The sequence below is a fragment of the Micromys minutus genome (assembly GCF_963924665.1).
Source record: "Micromys minutus genome assembly, chromosome: 1".
Lineage (NCBI taxonomy): Eukaryota > Metazoa > Chordata > Mammalia > Rodentia > Muridae > Micromys > Micromys minutus.
In genome coordinates, this window is record NC_137969.1 from 223,606,549 (window position 1) to 223,629,362 (window position 22,814).

Genomic DNA, 22,814 nt, shown 5'->3' on the forward strand with positions numbered 1-22,814 from the left:
TGAGCTGCTCTAGAATATTAAAAAGTTTTCTATATCAGCTATTAAATCTAAATCAAAGTTAAATTTAAAATTTTGCTCTTTAAAAACATTCAATGGAAAAAGGACAGCCCTCTTCAACAAATGGTGCTGGGTCAACTGGCAGACAGCATGCAGAAGAATGCAAATCGACCCCTTTTTATCTCCTTGTACAAAGCTCAAGTCCAAGTGGATCAAAGACCTCCACATTAAACCAGGTACACTGACACTAATAGAACAGAAAGTGGGGAAGAGTTTAGAACACGTAGGCACAGGGGAAATTTTCCTTAACAGAACACCAATGGCCTATGCTCTAAGATCAAGAATCGACAAATGGAACCTCATGAAATTGCAAAGCTTCTGTAAGGCCAAGGACACTGTCAAAAGGACAAAATGGCAACCAACAGATTGGGAAAAGATCTCTACCAATCCTACATTTGATAGAGGGCTAGTATCCAATCTATACAAAGAACTCAAAAAGTTAGACTCTAGAGAATCAAATAATCCTATTAAAAAGTGGACTACAGAGCTACACAGAAACTTCTCAACTGAGGAATATTGAATGGCTGAGAAGCACCTAAAGAAATGTTCATCTGCCACCAGGAACAGTGGAGATCCAGGGACACAGGTCTGGTGAGACTGGGCTGCGAGTAGCCAGGGAGCACAGAGGTCTGTGCTGAGTGCATTGGTTCAGGGGAGCAGGAACCCTGCCTTAGGGTCTCTGTTTCCACCCGGCGGGCCCATGCGTGCAGAACAGATGCTCAGGCCATCTGCCACCAGGAACAGCTGAGATCCAGGGACATAGGCCTGGTGAGACTGGGCTGCAAGTAGCCGGGGCGCAGAGAGGTCTGGGTTGAGCACCCAAAAAGCGCACACCCCCCCCCACCCCCCCATCCCATTGGTTCAAGTGAGCAGGAACTCTGCCTTAGGGACTTGGTTTCCAACTGGAGGGTCTGTGCATGCAGAACAGGCGCTCAGGCCACCTGCCACCAGGAACAGCTGAAATCCAGGGACACAGAGCAGGTGAGACTGTGCTGCAAGTAGTCGGAGCAAAGAGAGGTCCTTGCTGAGTGCTCAGAAAGTGCGCCTCCCCCCATTGGTTCAGGGGAGTGGGAACTCTGCCATAGGGTCTTGGTTTCCACCCTGTGGGCCCGGGTGTACAAAACAGGCACTCAGGCCATCTGCCTCCAGGAACATCGGAGATCCAGGGACACAGGGCAGGTACCCGGGAGAGACGAGAACCAATCACTGACAACAGTACCACATAAAATCACAGGCAACAGATCGCAAGAGGAAAGCGAAAGAAACTTACCCCAGGGAAACCAAGACAACCTGGCAACACCAGAACCCAGCTCTACCATCACAGCAAACAGCGAAATGCCAAACACTCCAGAAAAAGAAGACTCAGACCCAGAATCATATCTCAAGATGATGATAGAGATCCTTAAACAAGGATGGGAGGAAAAGCATAAAGAAATAGAAGCTTTTAAAGAGGAAACAAGAAAAATACTCAAAGAAATCAAGGAACTAAAGGAAAACAGAACCAAAGAGATAAAGGAATGGAAGAAGGAATTTAAAATGGAAACAATAAAGAAAACACTAAAAGAGACAACCCTAGAGGTAGAACACCTAAAAAAGAAATCAGGAGTCACAGGTGCAAGCATCTCCAACAGACTAAAAGAGATGGAAGAGAGAATCTCAGGGGCTGAAGACAACGTTGAAAACATAGACAAAACAGTCAGAGAAGATGCAAAAGCCAAAAAGCTTCTAACCCAAAATGTCCAAGAGATCCAGGACACAATGAGAAGACCAAACCTAAGGACAGTAGGAATAGAAGAGGGCGAAGAATATCAACTTAAGAGGCACAGTAAATATTTTCAACAAAATCATAGAAGAAAACTTCCCTACCCTTAAGAATGAGATGACCATGAGCATAAAAGAAGCCTACAGAACTCCAAATAGGTTGGACCAGAAAAGAAATTCCTCCGGACACATAATAATCAAAACACCAAGTGCCCAAAGCAAAGAAAGAATACTAAAAGCAGTAAGGGAAAAAGGTCATGTAACATATAAAGGCAAACCAATCAGAATCACTTCTCAACAGAGACTATAAAAGCTAGAAGATCCTGCATAGACATCATGCAGACCCTAAGAGAACACAAGTGTCAGCCCAAGCTGTGTTACCCAGCAAAACTCTCAATCACCATAGATGGAGAGACCAAGATATTCCAAGACAAAACTAAATTTATACAATATATGACCACAAACCCAGCACTATAACAGATTATAGCTGGAAAACCCAATACGATGAGGGAAACTATATCCTAGTAAAAACAAGAAAATACCTAAGCAAGAAAACCAAAAGAAGAAAGACACACAGGCATAATTCTACCCCCAAAAGCAAAAATATCAGGAAACAGCAACCACTATTCCTTAATATCTGTTAACATAAATGAACTCAATTCCCCAATAAAAGGATATAGGCTATCAGACTGGATAGATAAACAGAACCCAGCATTTTGCTGCATCCAGGAAACTCATCTCAGAGACAAAGACAGACACTATCTCAGAGTAAAAGGTTGGGAAAAAATCCTTTTAAGCAAACAGCCCCAAGAAGCAAGCTGGAGTAGCCATCCTAATATGGAATAAAGTGGATTTTCAACCAAAAGTTATCAAAAAAGATAAAGAAAGACACTTTTTACTCATTACAGGGAAAATTTGAAGGAGGAGGAACTCTCAATCCTTAACATATATGCTCCAAATACAAGAACACCCAAATTCATAAAAGAAACCCTAATAAAGCTCACAAAATACATTGCACCCCACACAATAATAGTGGGAGACCTCAACAACCCACTCTCATCAATGGACAGATTATGGAAACAGAAACTGAAGAAGGACACAGTAAGACTAGCAGAGGTTATGAACCAGTTGGTATTAATAGACATCTACAGAACATATCATCCTAAAACAAAAGAATACTCCTTCTTCTCAGCACCTCACGGCACCTCCAAAGTTGACCATATAATTGGTCACAAAACAAGCCTTAATAGATATAAGAAGATTTAAATACTCCCATGCATCCTATCAGATCACCATGGTCTAAGGCTGGTCTTTAATAACAACAAAGACAACAAAAAATCCCATATACACATGGAACAAAACAATGCTCTATTAAACGATAGCATGGTCAAAGAAGAAATAAAGAAAGAAATTAAGGATTTTCTAGAATTTAATAAAAATGAAAACACAACATACCCAAACCTTTGGGAAGCAATGAAAGCAGTACTAAGAGGAAAACTCATAGCTCTGAGTGCCACCAAAAAGAAACTGGCGAGAACATACACTAGCAACCTGACACCACAGTTGAAAGCTCTAGAACAAAAGGAAGCAGAGACACCCAAGTGGAGTAGACGGCAAGAAATAATCAAACTCAGAGCAGAAATTGACCAAATAGGAACAAAAAGAACCATTCAAAGAATCAAGAAAACCAAGAGCTGATTCTTTGAGAAAATTAACAATATTGATAAACCCTTGGCCAGAATAACTAGAGGGCAAAGAGAGAGTATCCAAATTAACAAAATCAGAAAGGGAAGTGGAGATATAATAACTGAAACCGAGGAAATTCAAGAAACCATCAGATCCTACTACAAAATCCTATATTCAACAAAGCTGGAAAATGGATGAATTCCTAGACAGATACCAGACACTAAAGTTAAACCAGGACCAGGTAAACCATCTAAATAATTCCATAATACCTAAAGAAATAGAAGCAGTCATCAAAAGCCTCCCAACCAAAAAAGCCCAGGTCCAGATGGGTTCAGTGCAGAATTTTATCAGACTTTTATTGATGACCTAATACCAATATTCTCCAAACTGAATTCCACAAAATGAATCTGATGGAACACTACCTAATTAATTTTTTGAGTCCATAATAACCCTCGTTCCTAAACCACACAAAGACCCTACAAGGAAAGAGAACTTCAGACCAATCTCACTTATGGACATTGATGCAAAAATACTCAACAAAATCCTTGCAAAGCGAATCCAAGATCACAACGATCATTCACCATGGTCAAGTAAGCTTCATCCCTGGGATGCAGGGGTGGTTTAATATACGAAAATCCATCAACATAATCCACCATATAAACAAACTCAAAGAAAAAACCACATGGTCATCTGACTAGATGCTGACAAAGCATTTGACAAAATTTAACACTCTTCATGTTAAAAGTCTTGAATAGAACAGGAATCTAAGGCCCATATCTAAACATAATAAAAGCAATATACAGGAAACCAACAGCCAACATCAAACTTAACGGTGGGAAACTTGAAGCAATCCCACTAAAATCAGGGACTCGACAAGGCTGCCCACTCTCCCCCTACCTATTCAACATAGTACTGGAAGTCCTGGCCAGAGCAATTAGACAGCAAAAGGAAATCAAAGGGATTCAAGTTGGAAAGGAAGAGGTAAAAACATCACTGTTTGCAGATGACATGATAGTGTATGTAAGTGACCCCAAAAATTCCACCAGAGAACTTCTATAGCTGATAAGTTCAGCAAAGTGACTGGATAGAAAATTAACTCAAACAAATCAGTAGCCTTCCTCTACTCAAAGGACAAACATGCGAAGAAAGAAATTAGGGAAAAGATACCCTTCACAATAGTCACAAACAATATGAAATACCTTGGTGTGACTAACTAAGCAAGTGCAGGACCTGTATGATAAGAACTTCAAATCTCTAAAGAAGGAAATCAAGGAAGATCTCAGAAAATGGAAAGATCTCCCATGCTCATGTATTGGAAGGATCAACATTTCAAAAATGGCCATTTTATCAAAAGCAATCTACAGATTCAATGCAATCCCCATCAATATTCCAACCCAATTGTGCAATTTCATCTGGAATAACAAAAGACCTAGAATAGCAAAATCCATCCTCAACAACAAGAGAATATCTGCGGGAATCACTATCCCTGACCTCAAGCTATATTACAAGGCAATTGTGCTACAAACTGCATGGTACTGGTACAGAGATAGGCATGTGGACCAATGGAATAGAATAGAAGATCCAGAAATGAGCCCTCACATATATGGTCACCTGATTTTTGACAAAGGAGCTGTAATCATTCAATGGAAAAAGGCAGCCTCTTCAACAAATGGTGTTGGTCCAACTGGCACTCACTCAGCATGCAGAAGAATGAAAATAGACCCGTTCTTATCTCCTTGACAAAGCTCAAGTGCAAGTGGATCAAAGATCTCCACATTAAACCAGGTACACTGAAATTATTAGAAGAGAAAGTAGGGAAAACCTTAGAACACATAGGCACAGGAGAAAATTTCCTGACAGAACACCAATGGCTTGTGCTCTAAGGTCAAATATCGACAAATGGAACTTAATGAGATTGCAAAGTTTCTATAAGGCTAAGGACACTGTCAAGAAAACAACGGCAGCCAACAGATTGGGAAAAGATCTTTACCAACCCCACATCAGATAGAGGCCTAATATCCAAGGTATACAAAGATCTTAAGAAGCTAGACATCAGAGAATCAAACAACCCTATTAAAAGATGGGGTACAGAGCTAAACAAAAAGTTCTCAGTTGAGGAATATCGAATTGCTGAGAAGCGTCTAAGGAAGTGCTCAACATCATTAGCCATCAGGGAAATGCAAATCAAAACAACCCTAAGATTCCACCTCACAGCAAGCAGAATGGCTAAGATCAAAAATACAGATGACAGCAGATGCTGGTACGTATTCGGAGAAAGAGGAAGACTTCTACACTGTTGGTGGGGTTGTAAACTGGTACAACCACTTTGGAAATCAGTCTGGCAATTCCTCAGAAAATTTGACATAGTACCTGAAGACCCAGTTATTTCACTTCTGGGCATATACCTCATAGAAGCTCCAACATACAACAAAGACCCATGCACCACAATGTTCATAGTAGCCCTATTTATAATAGCCAGAAGCTGGAAATAACCCAGATGTCCTTTAGTAGATGAATGGATACAAAAATTGTGACATATTTATACAAGGGAGAACTACTCAGCTATTAAAAACAATGAGTTCATGAAATTTGTAGGAAAATGGATAGAACTTGAAGCTGTCATTCTGAGTGATGTAACCCAGTCACAAAAGAGCACTCTTGGTATATACTCACTATTAAGTGAATACTATTCCCCCCCCAAAAAAAACTTGGAATAGCCAAGATACCATTCACAGAACTTATGAACCTCAAAAAGAAGTAAGACCAGAATGTGGATACCTCAGGTAGAACAAAACAGTGGAAGAAGTACAAGGTCAAATAGAGGAGCAGGTATCGAAGAAAAGATCTATTGAGACTGCCTCACCTGGAGAACCACCCCATATGCAGCCACCAAACCCAAGCACTATTGCTGATGCCAAGAAGTGTTTACTGACAGTAACCAGATATGGATGTCTCCTCAGAGGCTCTGCCAGAGTCATACAGATACAGATGAGGATGCTTGAAGTTAAACATCAGACTGAACAGGGGGACCCAATGAAAGAACTAGAGAAAGGACTGAAAGTGCTGAAAGGTTTGCAACCTCATGGGAAGAACATCATTAAACAGCCAAGGCACTGAGGTGGAGAGGGTAACTGGGTGAGGGAGCACCTTTATGAATGCAAGTTGAGGGGGAGGAAAGAAGGCAGTGGGGAAGCAGGGTATAACATTTGAAATGTAAATATAGAGAATATTCAATAAAATTGAAAAAAATTCACTCTAGTTATTCCAGTCATATTTCAAGTGTTCAGTATCTACCTGTGGCAAGTAGCTGTAGTGTAAAACTTTTACAGTTTAGTAGTATCCCATTGTTTTTCTATAATTTATTTAATTTTCTATTTGTGAATTATTTTTTATAATTTAATTTTATATTGGTGGATTATTACCTCTAAAGTTGCATTGTTGAAGTTGACAGAAATACATTATATAGGAATAATTCCTAAGTGAACTAATAAATTATTTTTGGTAGAAATTTTCCTTCAAAAACAATAAGTAGCATCAACAATTTATAGAGTCTATTTCAATATATAGTTCCTAACAGTGATCATTATTTGGTCAGTTATACAAATAATACAGAAACAATGCTAAAGTAAAACTTTTCACATGTTTGTATCACCTTTTTAAAAACATTTAAATTTTTTTTTAAATTTATATGTATATTGTGTGTGTGTGTGTGTGTGTGTGTGTGTGTGTGTGTGTGTGTGTGTATGCCCTGTGTATGCTGGTGCCAGAAGAGGGCATGGTATCCCCCAGAGTTGGATTTTTAGGAGGATACTGGTAACCAAACTTGTATCTTATGGAAGAGCAAGAAGCATTCCTAACTGCAAGACCACCCTTTCAGCCCCCACCCACAATTATTTTTTAAGTTATCCGATAAAGTAATGGGTTTCTTTATAGCATTTTCATACATATATGCCATACTTCTTTCTTTGTATTCTTGTATCCTCTCCTACTACCTCCTCCCACCTTCAGTGCCTCTTTCTACTTATATCACCTTTTTACTTGAACAGTCGGAGGAAAGGGTTGTTCTCACTCTAAATATTTTCATGGAATGAACAACAAAAAGCCAAAAGTCACTGGAAGCTGGAAATGGAATGGAGTGGTGGAACACTTGTGGCTCTCAGTGCTGTACTTTCAGAAGATGCTTCTATTAGAATCCATGCAATGATGACAAAGTCAGACCCAGTAATAGAATAACACTTATGAAAGTTCCTAAGGATATTGTTCACCATAAAGAAACCAATAAAGAATGGTAAAGCGCTCCAAACATAGCAACAACTCAAAGCCTCTTAAACAAAGGTCTAAAGGAACAGAGCACTATTTACTATAATTAAGCAACAACTATAGCAGTCAAAGTAGGGTCACATGATCAGAATTGTGGCCTGAATGGGCCCAGTCCTTGTATGACCCTAGGAAGAAGGTGCAGAAATAATGAACCTGTTTTTTGCTTCTTTTAGTTACTAATTCTCAGTTGGCAATGCTGTGAAAGATTGGAGGACAAGAAAACATAAGATAATAAAGTCTATGCAGTCAGCCTTCTAGAACCTGGAAAGCTGCCAGAGTAAACCTTTAAAAAGTACTATTTCTATGGCAGGAAAGAAGGGTTAGTGTAGTGGTTAAGAGCACTGGCTGTTCTTCCAGAAGATCTGGGTTTGGTTGCCAGCACCTACTTAGTGGCTCACTGGAGTTACTGTCTATACCTGTATACACCAAGGACCTCATAACCCCTTTGGCCTCTGCAGGCACCAGGCATGCATACATACATGCATGGAAAATGCCGATACCCACAAACAATAAAATGAACCAAAAAATATTTTAAAATAACTTTTGTTTAGAAAAGATAGGGATATATGAGTGATTTCACTGAAAGGGAAATATAATATTATAAAGCCAGTTCTCATTTTCTAGAGTAGGTGGCCTTCAGGTAATGTCATAAAAAGTGTCATGTATGTCTGTATATAATGTATATATAAGCCTGTTTTTGTACATGTTGCTAGACATATGAAGATTAATTCACAGTGAAACAGTTGAAAGAATAAAAAACAGGCAGACCTCAGGTAAGAGGTGAAATGCTGACTTGTCCTTTTTGTCTGAAGTTTTCTGGCATGTGGTAACATACATATGCAATGTAGTTGTATGTCCTATGATTGTACATACAACACATAAAGATTAAAGCTCTAGATGTAAAGTAATTGTATGAAATATTGCTGTGACCATACTAGTATCACCTAACTACTTTGTTAAAATTGTCATTAAAGAATTTGGAAGATATTTCTCTTTGGGCTATTAAATGTTTTCCTATTCTCCCCATCTTAGTTACTTTCGAGTTTGCTGTGGTGAAATACTTTGAGAAATTTAAAGGAAGGAAAAGCTTATTTTTGGCTCATAATTGAGACTACATTCGATTATTGTGGGAAAGTTAACAGCAATAGGACCTTGAGGCAGCTGGTAATGCTATAGCCATAACTGCAGTCAAGGAGCAGAAAGCAATGAATGCTTGTGCTCAGACAGCCTCCTCCCCTTTATGTAATCCAGGAACCAAGCCAAGGGAATGATGCCTCCTGCAGTGGTTGATTGCCCACCTCAATTAACCTAATAAGATAATCCCCCAACAGGCATACCCATGTGATTGTAAACCCTACCAAGTCGACAGTTGAAATCAACCATCATATTTTTTGTATCTACCATTTAATGATTCCTTCAAATTTAACTGAACAATTACTGAATTTCTAATACGAGCATACCTGGCACTGCCCAGGATCTAGAAGAGCCAATATAGAAGACTGGAATTGCTAAAGATTATTTCTATTCTAGTTGAGAAAATTAAGTACTTACACAAATAGGACAGATGTTTTTAAAAAAGATAATTATCTTTACAATTTTATATGTGTATGTGGGTGCATGCATTCCATGACATGCATGTTGAGGTCAGAGGACAACTTGTAAGAGTTAGTTCTCTCCTTCTACCATGTGGGTCTAGGGATGAAACTCCTGTTTGGACATTAGGCTCAACAGTAAGTGCCTTACCCCCAAAGCCATCTTGTTGGCCTGCAGGGAGGACATGTAAGTAGTACATAAGTACGTAAGGTCAAGGAAAGTAGTGCACAAAGTATGCTTTCAGACTTGGTTATAGGGGCTGGAGAGATGGCACCAAGGGAAAGAGAACTAGCTGTTCTTCCAGAGGACCCAGACTCAAGCCTCAGCAACCACACAGTGGCTCATGAGCATTATACTCCAGAAAACTTGAGTATAATAGGAGTGATAGAAGTATATTTGTATACTTGTATGAAGATGTTAGAATGAAACTATTAAACAATTCATATGTACTAATATAAAAAGGAAATACTTGATCATTAAATCAATCATTAGTAGGTCCTTTAGGGCTAGCAGTATTGATAATATTTTGACAAGGACATGGACCCATAATTTTGCATGATTTCAGACACCTGCCTTGACATTGTTAACTTTTTTTTTTTTGAGACATCCAGACAGCTTTTATTGAAAAAATTTACTACAACCAATGTTGAAAAGTTTACTGCAGCTTTTGACTTCTTCAAAGAGCTGATGCACGTCATCAGCTTCTTTACCTTTTTCATCATAATCATCATTGCCATCCTCAATAGCTTCTCCAAGTATAACACTGATCTTGGGATTGTACGCTCACATAAAAAGTAACCAATTTCAAAGTCTGCAGCTAGTATCACCTCAGCAGCAGCATCCAGATCTCCATTCTCAGGACCTTCAGGAGAAACAAAAAAATGAAAGAAAGAATCATTGGGAACAAACTGTCCCACATCCCTTGTGTTTCTGCTGCTTCTTAATGGGTTTCAAAGTAACATTCTTTCCTTAATTCCAGTCTATCTCACACCCTGCACAACCCATAATTTCTGGTCTGTCAGAAGAAAGGGGATCAGAATCATCTGGTTCTGACCTCATCCTGTAAGTATTTGTTAACACTTCATTTGTGCAATATTCATTGGGTTCAGAGTGAAATTTTAAGATAAAACTCATAGGTTGGCCAGCATCCGAAAACATCACTTTAAATATCTTTCAAGTGCTTCAGAGTAGGTTCATCATGTTCCTATACCATATCCCTGAGCAAACCAACTTTCTTAAAAACTGCCAACCAAAATTCAGGAATTCCTTTAGGGTCTTCTTTTTCCTCATCCTTTTTCTCATCTTCAGTCTTGGCCTTTTCTTTGAGCTCCTCCGAAACTTCATCTTCCCCACTGTAGGTTCATAAATCACATTAATGATCTCAAATTGCTTATCAAATCAAGGCTGATAGAGAACAGCATACTTTCTCTCAAGATCATGAACTTCCTCATAGAATTTGGCTTCTATCTGTGCACACTTACCTTGCTAATTCTTGAGAGCATTCACTTGTCTTTTGATTATCTTAGACAAGCTTTCAATGTTTCATGTTGGTGTTTCTACCAGACCATCAAGTCTTCCCGAAGAGCTGCAAGAATCTGAAGATTTTGCATCATCTGAACAGTTAGCTGACGTGCTTTGATTTTTGTTTTTTTCACCTATTTCTTCTTCTTCTACTTCTTTGACATCTTCCAAATCTTGATTAAGTTCAGACTGTTCTTTGTTGTCAATGTCTGCCATCTTGTAAGAACTCCAAATATTGTTTTAGGAGCCTCAGAGGTGGAGCCAGAGTTGTGCAGGCAGTGACTCAGGGTGGCAGCGGTGGGAGCAGCGGGAGCCATTGTTAATTTTTTAATAATAAATTGTTTATAGGCAGATGTTGTAGCACACACCTTTAATGTAGCACTCAGGAGACAGAGGCCGGTGGATCTCTGAGTTCTAGGCCACCCTGGTCTACAGAGCCAGTTCCAGTACAGCCAGGGTTACAGAGACCCTGTCCGGGGGTAAGAAGTTAGGCTCTTCTGTTTTTTCCTTTTTCAAAAAATTGGTTTGATTGCTTTTAACTTTTATCATTGTCATAAATAGAATCCTACATGTGTTCTTTGTTTATGTGAAGTATACATACTCTTTTTCTTTGCTGGGAACTGGGTCTGAATGTACTAGTCATGCATGCTACTATTAGATATACCATTAGCTACACATTACTTCTTTTTATTCATGAACTGTTTTGTTCACTGAGTTTTATTTTAGCCCAGTCTGAATGCAGGTAAAAACAGTGGACTGCCTTTTAAAAAGGAGTGTGAATAATTGTAACATGAAATATTAAAAAGGCATCTACACTGTCTCCAGCTAGGCAGTGGTTGGCAGCCTTGGTCTGTTTTCAGCCTGGAAGACAGACCAAGACCACATTATTCCTTTTAGCCAGGGCCTGTCTCACCCATGGCTGGCTCTGCAGTTCCAATGTCATTCTCTCTACCTGGCTCACTAAGTTCCCATGACTGGCTGTTGCCACGCCTGCCCTGTGTTTCCAGATTCTTGTGGCTGGCTGGGGTACACTCTTGTACACCATGTTTTGCTGCCGTACCTTTCTCTGGAACCCAGTTGAGTTGCGGTGTGAAGGAGAACATTACACAGTCTTAGTTTAGAATCAGCAGGTAACACAATCATTGGGAGCACAATCTAGCATCTTAATTTTATAAGCTATTTTATGTTAGAAATCTTTCGGTGGCGGATCCTTGAAACAACTATCTCTGGCTTTTTATATTGTTTGCCTCCCTTGCTCCCGCAGTCGAAAAGAAAAGAAAAAGTCTCTTTCTCTTGCCTTCTCTCTTCCTCTTTTTGACCCAGAAGTCCTATCTTCTCACCTAGTGATTAGTTTCTTGTTGTCTTTATTATCTAATCAATTAAGGAAAATTTTCACTACATCTCACCTTTTCTGTCTAATAAAAAAAACAACTTTCAAATATAAATTGGATATAACTATTACAATTTTGCAATTTATAAAGTATAAGATATATCTAACATTTAGTCTGTCATTTTTGTCAATTAAATAGAACCACTTTGTTATCTCAGCTTTTAAAAAGGCTGATAATTTGAAGTTCTGGTTTAGCTTGTATATTATGTGAAAACTATCCTCTCATATCTGTATCATCTTTCTCAATGTAAACAGCTTGGGTTGTCTCATAGACTATACCTAGTCTTCAACCTCATCAGAAAGCCAAGAAGAACTAATATCTGAAAATATAGAAAGCCTAACACAGCTTTCAAAACTGAGACAAATGTGGAGGAGTCAGCTGCCTACTTATATAGCTCCTGTATATCAGCAAGTTGTAGCATCAAATGTGGCCGCTTGGCCCAGGATTATCTGATAGACCTCGTGAAACAGTAATTATTAAGAACTAGCTTATTCTGTCTTGGCAGAACTAAGCTGTCCTACCCTGTAACTTGTGTCCTTTCATGAACAATACAGGTCTGTAGAAGAAATAGGCAGCATTAGCCCAGTGGCTACTTGCCACAAAGTACAACCTCACTTGGAGGTAGAGACGCTCGGTTTCTTCTTTGAATTCACGAAAAGGGAGCTGCTAAGAGCAGACATATCTCAACAAAAAATGAATAAATAACATTAAATGTCACATTCTATGTATTTCTGACAGTTTTAAAACTGTTTATGTAAAGTGATCTGGACTGTTGTCCATTAACTACTCTCAGCTATGTCTAAATATATGTAAACACCCTATCAATTAATGTAGAGCCAAGAATTTGTTATCTGGCCCTTAACTCATATGCTTAATCATATAAAATCAGTTTGTAAAGACAGTTATCAAAAGAGTAGGTCTAAGCTTTGTATTTTTAAAATATTTCTATCAATAGAAGAAATTTATACCAATGAAAACCTTGATTCTGTATCAAAATAACTTCTGTACCAATGTAAGAAATTATAACTTCAACTTTAGTAACAGTTATAAAGATTTCAAGCAAGTGAGATTATGGCTACACAGTCAACTCTAGCTACGTCCTCCCTGTTAAATTCTGACCATTTTTAAATTCCCCAGAAAGACAACCTTAGAAAAACCACCTCCAGCCCCCAAGCCCAGGGAACTGGGAAGACAACTCTTCATAACTTCTTCCTGCCGATTATGGGTGTTGAGATATCTTGAAGGGGACGGGTAAGGAAAATGGGGGAGTTAGTTGGCCTTAAGAAGGCCATACATTTTAGTCTCTAAAGTCTGTCCTGACTGGATCCGCTGAAAGTCCATGAGATCAGGAGTTGAAGCAGGTCAGTTGAGCATGTCTGACAATGGATCTCACCAAAGCTGTACATTCTGTAATATACAAATTTCAAAATTTAAGTATAAGTTATCTGTGTGGATTGTATCAATCTGTGTAGGGTATACAGACTGGTTAGGATGAAATTTTGTTCTAATCATGTCTTTATTCATGCCATGTGAGGGATGGCACAAAGAATCTTTATTTTGTTGTTTGATTCTCCTGAATCTTTCTTTAGAGGGGTCAGTCTCCATCAAATCTGATCTATATAACTCTGGAAGATGTGTAGACACTAATCACCTTTTCTAAAAGAGACAAAGCCTTTCTCCTAGATCAGCATATCTTTCAGCCAGCAACAAAGAAAGCCTCTCTCCTACGACAGGGAATAGAGCTCCTTTTATGAATACTTAACAGTCCGTTAGATGATACTATATAATTCAAAACAGCTTAATAATATCTGTTTTTGTTAATATTTTTAGACTTTAAGGCACTTTTACTTTGGCCTGATATGTAGGTTGTCATCCTAACAGAATATATATATATTTTCTAGTTTTAGAAGCAGTGTCCTCAGGCGAGATATTAAAATATAACCATTTCTCCTCGTTACTTTTACTTCTGTGGTACTTAGCATCACTGCTCATTACTTCAAAGGAAAAAATATATTCAGTGGAAGAGTGGTCATAACTTAATCTCTTAGTCATGACTTTGATAAATAGGTAATCTAACCTTAAAATGAATTTTAGGCTTCAGGATTTCTCACCATTTGCTAGCAATACATGTTGATTGAACTATATTGGTAAAATTATGAATGAGGATGTGCATAGTAAGCCTGTCCTAGAAAGTAGTTAGATACGTAGTTCTTGCAGCCAAAGATGCTTAGATAAAAGATTACTTATTGATACATAGCATGATATGTGTAGCCTCCCTTATTCTTATGGAACATATGCCGGTATACGCAATGCTGCCTAAAGAATTTGAGTATAAAACAAGTCCTGTAAAATACTGAGGATGGAGATACACACACACACACACACACACACACACACACACACACACACACGTACATACATTTATTTAAGCATGCTTATGGTAAGATTTAGTTCATAAGTTAGAAACAGTAAGAAATCAATAATATCTAATAGTTAAAAAACTATATGACACAATGTAAAATTATGTAAGTTCTGTGAATAGTTTTACCTTCCACTAGTTTTATTATGTTATTATATTACTCACCCTTGTTCATAGTGGAAACTGGAAAGCGAACTGGAGTCTGTAATGTACCCAAGAAGGACCATTGTATTGCACACAGTGTGAGAGCATCAGATACAAATTGGACATTAGCTCCGTGACAGAGCTTGAAATCTGCTTGGCAGTAAATATTCTAATTCCAAGGTAGAAAATGCTTGGTGCCTCAAAGTCATGCCTTAGCAGGATAGGTTTTTTTTATGAGTATAAGAAACAATATATTGGTGATGCAAATGTGAGAATTTTATAAGGATTACATGGGAAATAGTTTTATTTGGGACTTGGGGAGGGAAAAATAAAATGGGGGATGTGTTTTAGGATTAAGTCAAAAGAAATTACAAAAGTGTCAGGCTAAGGAATTTCAAACATGTCCTACAGGATAATGTAGGGTAAAGTACCCTGGAATCAGATTTCAGGCACAGACAAATTTTGTGCCTTGCTAAAGTAAGGCACTCCATTCAACAAAGAGACTGCTGTGAGGTTTAATTTAGATTATGCATGCCACATATTGAGCACAGTGAATGAATGTTGCATAGTTAACTCTCAGTAAACCGTAGCTTTAAAAAGGAAAGAGGCAACAAAAACGTTCAAAGCAGCACTGTCATGGTGATAGGGATTCTTTGAGAAAAGTTAAATCTGGCAGCGCTGAGAAATGACCCACAAACAGCTAGACTGAGGTTGGGTTACTGAGCTCAGAGAAACCAATACAAGTGGCATGGGAAGAGAGGAGCTGGGATGTGAGTGATTGATTAAAATTAATAACTATATATATTTAGGAATATTATGGGAATGATTTTCAAGATGCTCAGATATTGCCATGGGGCGTGAGGAATAGCTAGTTTGTTGATCAGATGGTCTGTTAATACTTTTAGCATACTTTTTTAGAGCTATACGTTATTTTACTATTCAAAAGTTTATCTGGTTACGACAAGTGGCTCACCTTGACAATTCATGTTGAAGTTGGAACATGACAGAATGGAGAGTAATTTTTAAATGTAAGATCACTTGGAAACTTTTGTTGGCAGCTTAGTTTCATTTTCGTGGCTAGTAGGGGAGGAATCACATTTCTAACATTTCTCCACAAGACTCTGCACCTTTATCAGCTCAGTTTTTAGGAACCTTAAGCAATAAATGTTACTGAAGGCAGGTGGTAAAATAAGATTGTGATCCATTAACAAATGTAGTATGAAACAGTCAGTTGAAGAAACATGTTGATTTTCTCTGACCATATTTTAAAGAAGAGTAGTGTGATTATGTGACTTTTCAAGGAAGCTTGCAGTCTAAATGGTAGTTACTATTCTTTAGAAACAGCATTGTGAAGCCACTGGAATGTTCACCTACTTGCATTTTCTACCTTGTTACTTCTAGTTAATGTGATTTAGCTATTCAGTTCCTATTTAGGAGAAGGAGTGTCTGCATTGCCTACATTTTTGGGAATTTGTGGAAATAAGACTAAAAAAAATTGTATTTCCAGTGCACTATAGAAAACATTTTGGGCCAGTTAGGAGGCTCTGCAGATAAAGTGACTTGCTGCACAAACCTGGCAGTGTGACTACTGTTTCTGGAACCTATGTGAAGTGAAAGAACCAACTCCACAGAGTTGTTTTCTAACCTCCAGTAGGTGTGATATGCATCCCTTACAGCCCCCCCCCAATAATAATAAACATTTTAAGTGATCTAAATGTAAAATGTTAATGTTTAAGTCACTTAGAAACAAGTTTTAGTGCCTTATTCAACAATTAACTTTGTGCTAAAACTTTTTTGTTTATTTTAGTTTTAGTTTTAATAAACACGCTAAAGGGGTATGGATAAGGGGTTCCTATCTAGCCCTGGCCTTCAGTCCATATAGTTTAGGCAGCAGTAAGAGATATAAAGTAAAGTGCTTCTGAATAAAAATGAGGGTGCTGCAGGGGTTGCTGTCCTGAGGGCACAGGACAAATGAGATTAGTACTGGGAAGGCTGCAGGTGGGAAGCCATTTTAGAACATTTCTTTGTTGATCAAGTTATCATGGACACCTTTTTGCCCATCAGTGTTGATGACAGTGCCATTAAAGGAGGAGACTCCTACCGTACTCTTGAAGGTCCATAGTAAATTCCATGACTTGCAGCAATGAGTCCTTAATCACAGAAAATTTCTGGCCTCCAAGTATCACTCTATTCAAAAATTTTGACTGGTCTTTGCAAACTAGGATGCCAGCCTGCTTCTAACAAGTATTCTGTGGAGACAGCAGTGTGGACCCCTAACAGTGAGTTCTCATAGTGGTTACATCATGTAATAAGTCCTGTTTGCCATAAAGTTGTCAATGTAGGCACTAGGAACTAAAACTCTTTTTGTTTTTGCTTTTTGTTTGACTAGGGGGTTAGGTTTGATTTGGGGGATATATTTTGAGACCGGGTCTCACTATGCACCTCTGACTGTCCTGGAACTTGATCTAGACCAGGCTGGCTACAAACTCACAGAGATCCTCCCAAATGCTAGGATTAAAAGCATGTGTCACTACACCCAGCTTTTTAAATTTGTTTTTTAAAGTTTATTTTTAGGCTGGTACTAGAAGAAGAGAGTTTGGGGAACATGAGCAATACGTTAAAAGTAGAATTTGTTATCTTCTTTTCAGGGCTTAACCCATCCTTCCTCTTCCTTAGGGATGGGAAAAGGGGAATGGCCTGACTCTTGAGTCCCATATTTTAAAGTTCTATATAATTCTCTTAGGTCTAATTATCATATTAAGTATTTTAGAATTATACTTAACTCCCCACCTCAACCTTTGTAATAGCCATTTTTTTAAATTACCCCTTTTATTCCTTCTGCTGCTTTACTTACTCATGGGTGAAGTATTAAAGTATTGTCATTATTGGCTACTCTACTTACATTTTTCTCAACTCAACTATAGTTACATTATAGTTGTATACTGAAAAGTCATTTCGTTCTATTCTTGGTTATTAGTAATCTCTTGGTGCTTAAGAAAATTTGAACAGTTTAACTTAGTATTCAGAAGTAACTAGATTTATCTTGTTTCTTAAATTGGCTGTGTTGTCTAGACTGTTCTTATCTTCTAGGATTTATATATTCTTGATTGGTATAAGGCCATATTATGGGTCATTTAAAACTACATTCTTAAAAATACATTTTTTTAGCCAGCTTTAAAATGGCATAAATACCTTTACCTCTAGTACATTTTTCAAAAAACTTTTTGGGTGCATTCACTTATGTAAGAGTTGAAGGTAATAATGGCACAGTTCAAGTAACCAAACATTTGATATTTTTGATACTATACGGTTCCTAACTAATTCCCACCCTGAATGTGAGGTCTGAGAGATCTCCAAAAACTTTGAATTTTTGTGTTTGATGTAAACAAAGAATTTCCCACTGATTACGATAAAATACCCTTTTTTACCTAAATATATGTAGCACATGAAGACCCTAATTATCTGGTTTAGAAAAAATTATGGCAACTTGGTAGCAGTTGTGAATTATACACAAGGCTCTGGATTTGATTCTTAGCACCAGTGGGGAAAAATGAATTGTGGGTCTTTGGGCACTGTTCCTCTGCGCTGTGCCCACTTCCTTATATTGCATGGCACTGCTGCAACAGAGTGGTGACCAAAGTTGTAAAGAGCACAGTCAAGGATGATCTCATCTTTAGCTTTATTCCCCTCACCCCAAGAAATAGTGTCAAAGCTGGGCTTTGGCATTGAAAAAGAGAGAAGGCAGTGGTAGAGGAGCTCATGCCCAGAATCCCATCCAAGGCACAAGTACAGGGCAGCCTGGATTTTTAATGGGATTCTGTCTTTAAACACCACCTCCCCAAAGCAGGAGAATTTCAAGCTTCAGGCCAGTTTGGATTACATAACATGATCATTTTCTCCAAGAATTAGGGAGGGAGGGAGGAAGGAAGGAAAAAGGTCAAGAAGTTGTTAAATATTTGATTCTGTGATTTTTGCTTCTCATTTTTCATCTTTCTTGTTTTTAAACAAAAAAGTTCTCATAAGAAAAAAACTCACATGAAAAAAAACTCAAGAAAATATTCAAAATACTAAATTCTAAGAATTTTAATGGTGAATAGAAGTTTTTCTCTCAGTATCAAATAATTGAAATTTTTTAAAAGGTAAGGATTATAGAGGCTTTGCTTGAATTAATACAAATTTGGTATGAAGTCTTTGGCTCTTCTAGATTCTGACTTAAGACTGATTATGGTAGCACACTCCTTTAATCCCAGCACTCAAGAAGCAGAGGCAGGAGGGTCTCTGAGTTCAGGACACCCTGGAATACATACAGAGACTTTGTTCCAAAACATCACCAACAACAAAAGATGCAAGAGGCAACTTAACCCCTTCCTACTTGTTTCCTCATTTGCAACCTGTTACGGGTTAAGTGGAGAGTGAATGTATGGACAGCTCTTGGAAGCTCTCTGAAGCCTGCACATAGTGTCACTGCTTTACTGTTTCTGCACCGTGTCGTGTCAGTGCCATTTACATAGTTGCCCTGCCTTGTGCTCTGTATAAAGTAAGAATTTCATTTGCGTTACCATACAGGATTATAAAAGTTAGATAATAGAATGGATATGGACTGTCATGTCCATAGGAATACATAGGAACAAGGAGGTCACTTTAGCCTGTTAGTTCTGGTCAGCCTAGAAAACAGTGAGAAGCCACCTAAAAAAAAAAAACAAAGTCTGAATAGCTTCATTCCCCCACCCCTCTTTTAAACTTCTATTTTGTTTAAATAAAAGACAGAGGGTCCAAGAAAATTCAAGTTACTAGCCAAAATTATACAAATACATAGTGATAGATTTTAAATTTTTTACTAGATTTATTTACTTTATTTTAAATATAAGTATTTAGCCTGCACATATATCACATGTATTCTTGGTACCTACCAACATAGGTCAGAAGAGAGGGCATCAAATCCCATGGAACTGGTGTTGGGGACTGTGGTGAAGCAGCATGTGGGAGCTAGGAATCACACTGAGGTTTCTTAAGAGCATCAAGTGTTCTTAACTGCTTAGCATCTCTGTAGGTGTGACCATTTTAAAAAGAAAGGGTCTACAGGGTAATAATCATTAGCAGAGCAGACAGGGAACAGAAACAAATTAAAACTACTGCTAGACAAATTGCTATATTGGGGTCTAAATAAGAAAATAAATACACTTTAAGGAATAAAATATATGTATTCCGCATCATGAAGTAGTTTCTCTGACCACCAGAGCCAACAGAGTATCATCTGCACGATTCTAGAAGGAAATATAGCATGACTCAGTAACCAGGCTTGGTTTTAGAGTCTGACCCCAGGCAGTTTATTTTCAGCATATTTGAGCATAACACAATTTGGGGAAAAGTTTCCTAATGAAAATTTACCCAAATGTATAATAAAGCTTAAGATTATGTTGAAAATTTTCAAAGTACATATGACCTCTTCCATAAGACAGGTTCTATTGACTGAGAAACAATGTTCAAGTTAAAGGCCTATGGATATTGAGATAAACATAAAAGTCTGGGAGATAGCACAGAGGTCACCAGGCTGTCAACCACTTCTGCTCCCTTTGTAAAGTCTGTGTGACATCTCCCTTTAGGATAGGTTCTACTGAGTGAAAAAACAGTGCTCAAAATAAAAGTATAGGGAAGAAGAGTCTGGGGTAAGTGAGTCAGATGTGGCCTGGACCTGCAGATAGCCCAGGGCACCGGGCTATTTACCATACCCACTCCCAGCCTTCTGGGATCAACAGCTCTTCCTTTGCACATCTCTTCCATTTAACATTCCTGATTTTTCTGGTGCTTATCTGTAAACACAGAATCTTATGCCCTCTTCATTCACCAGTTGCTTATAATCTGGATGGAAAGACCAAACACAAACAAAAATATTAAATTAAGTGATTGGTCTGTTGTAGCACATGTCTGGAATTTCCAGTACTAGAGACCGAGGCAGGAGTTTTTAGTAAGTTTGAAACCAACCTGAGCTGCATTGCATAACAAAATTGTCTTCAAAGGGAAGGAAAGGAGGCCCAAATGAGAAGACTAAAACCAGGCATGGACAAAATAATTAGTGGCATGGCTAACATTTATGACATTCTCTCTGAAGAATGCTCTACTGTGTACTTTAAACAGTTAATTCTCATTTAAAACTATAGATTTAAGTACTATTACTGTCCCAAGTGATGAGTACAGTGCTAAGCTTCAGAAAACAATGTAGAGCAATTGCGTAGCATGTGTGAGGCCCTAGAGTCATTTCCCTGCAATGAAAAAATGAAGTATTTGGACCAAAGAGCACCTGAAATAAACATTCAGCAATAGTTACAAGTTCAGGATTCCATGCCCTGCTCTTGCTTTGTTTTGCAAACAAATCAGCACACATTTGTTTTCCTGAACCTCTAAAAGTTCAAACATAAAAGATGTAAGGTGAACTTATACTTGCCTTCCATTGTCAGGGTGATCCTTGAAGTCCTTTCTTGAACACTTTAGAAAACAATGCCTTAAATTATGAGGATCTTTTCAGTCAATCTGAGCAATTATTTGAAAACTAGCTCTTAATAAACACATTGGTACACAATAGGTAAAAATTCTGCAGTGTTTAGCTAGGTAACTTGGCTTTTTTAACATCTTTTTAAAATATATGAGATATAATATATGAACATTACTTGATGAGCAAATGCCTCAGATTTAAGTTTATATTAGAGAATATTAGATACTATTCCAGTGTTTAACTCTGGGTCTGTCAACTTTGGTATTATTGACATTTTGAATTAGATATGCTTTTCTTGTGAGGCATATTAAGCATTCTGACCTTAGTAGAGCAGATGCCAGTTTTGAGACTTGTCCCACTGTGTAGCCTGGCTGGCCTGGAACTTGCTATATAAACCAGGCTGCCCTGGAACTCACAGAGACCATCTGCTTCTGCTTTCAAATACTGGGGAAAAGCCATGTACAACCATACCAACTACTAGTAACTCTCTTACACTCAAAATTATGCCTAGTTATCTTAATATTTCCCTAACAATAGTAGGTGGTGAGAATAAGAATGACTATCAACTAAGAACTGGCATCCATGATGGCCAATGGCCGAAAACGCTGACTGCTCTCCCAGAGCACCTGGGTTTGATTCCTAGTACCCACAAGGCAGCTAACAATTGCCTGCAATGCTACTTCCAGGGGATCAGGTGCCCTCTTTTGGTTTCCATGGGCACTGAGTGCAGGTGTTATGCAGATGTACACGGAGACAAAACACCCACTTTTTTTTTTTTTTTTAATTTTGAGGAATTGGCATTTAAATTTGCTTTGGAAGAGTTGATGTGGTATTTGGGAATAATTTTTTAAGTTACTAGCATATACCAATTGTATAAAGTAACTTTTATTATTATAAAATTTAAACTACATTATTTATTTGTGGATAGATGACCATTTAAACACCATTAATTCTGACAGTTTATGAACATGGGTTGTCTTTTTATTTTCTGGTTGTCTTCCTTTAAATGGGGATTACTTAGCTCTTCCTACTCATGGCCCTGTAGTTTTTATTCTTACCTTATTATTGCTCTGGCTAAAACTTCAGATAGTCTATTGGCCAGCTTCCTAATACTGTGAGTTGCAACCCTCTTTGAAGTAATGGATGTGAAGGTTCATGAAAAATTTGACAACTATAGGTAGTCTCAGAATGAAGGGCTGGAGAGATGGCTCAGTGGTTAAGAGCACTAACTGCTCTTCCAGAGGTCCTGAATTCAATTCCCAGAACCACATGGTGTTTCACAACCATCTGTAATGAGAGTTGATGCCCTCTTCTGGTGTGTTTGAAGACAGCTACAGTGTACTTAAATATAATAAATAAATAAGTCTTTAAAAAAAAAAAAAGTAATGAGGACCTATGGGAACCTCCCCAGATTTCTACCACCCAACCAAAC

The 22,814-nt window shown here is 38.1% G+C and overlaps 1 protein-coding gene and 1 pseudogene across 5 annotated transcripts in view; one reads left to right on the top strand and one right to left on the bottom strand.

Annotated features, from left to right (window-relative positions):
• The window catches only part of PALS1 (protein associated with LIN7 1, MAGUK p55 family member), a 100,903-nt gene that overhangs the window by 18,317 nt on the left and 59,772 nt on the right, over positions 1-22,814 (top strand). The gene's annotated exons all lie outside the window — the stretch shown is intronic.
• On the bottom strand, positions 10,036-11,154 carry LOC308417512 (nucleosome assembly protein 1-like 1; annotated as a pseudogene). The gene has a single exon. The product of its transcript is annotated as a nucleosome assembly protein 1-like 1 (transcript).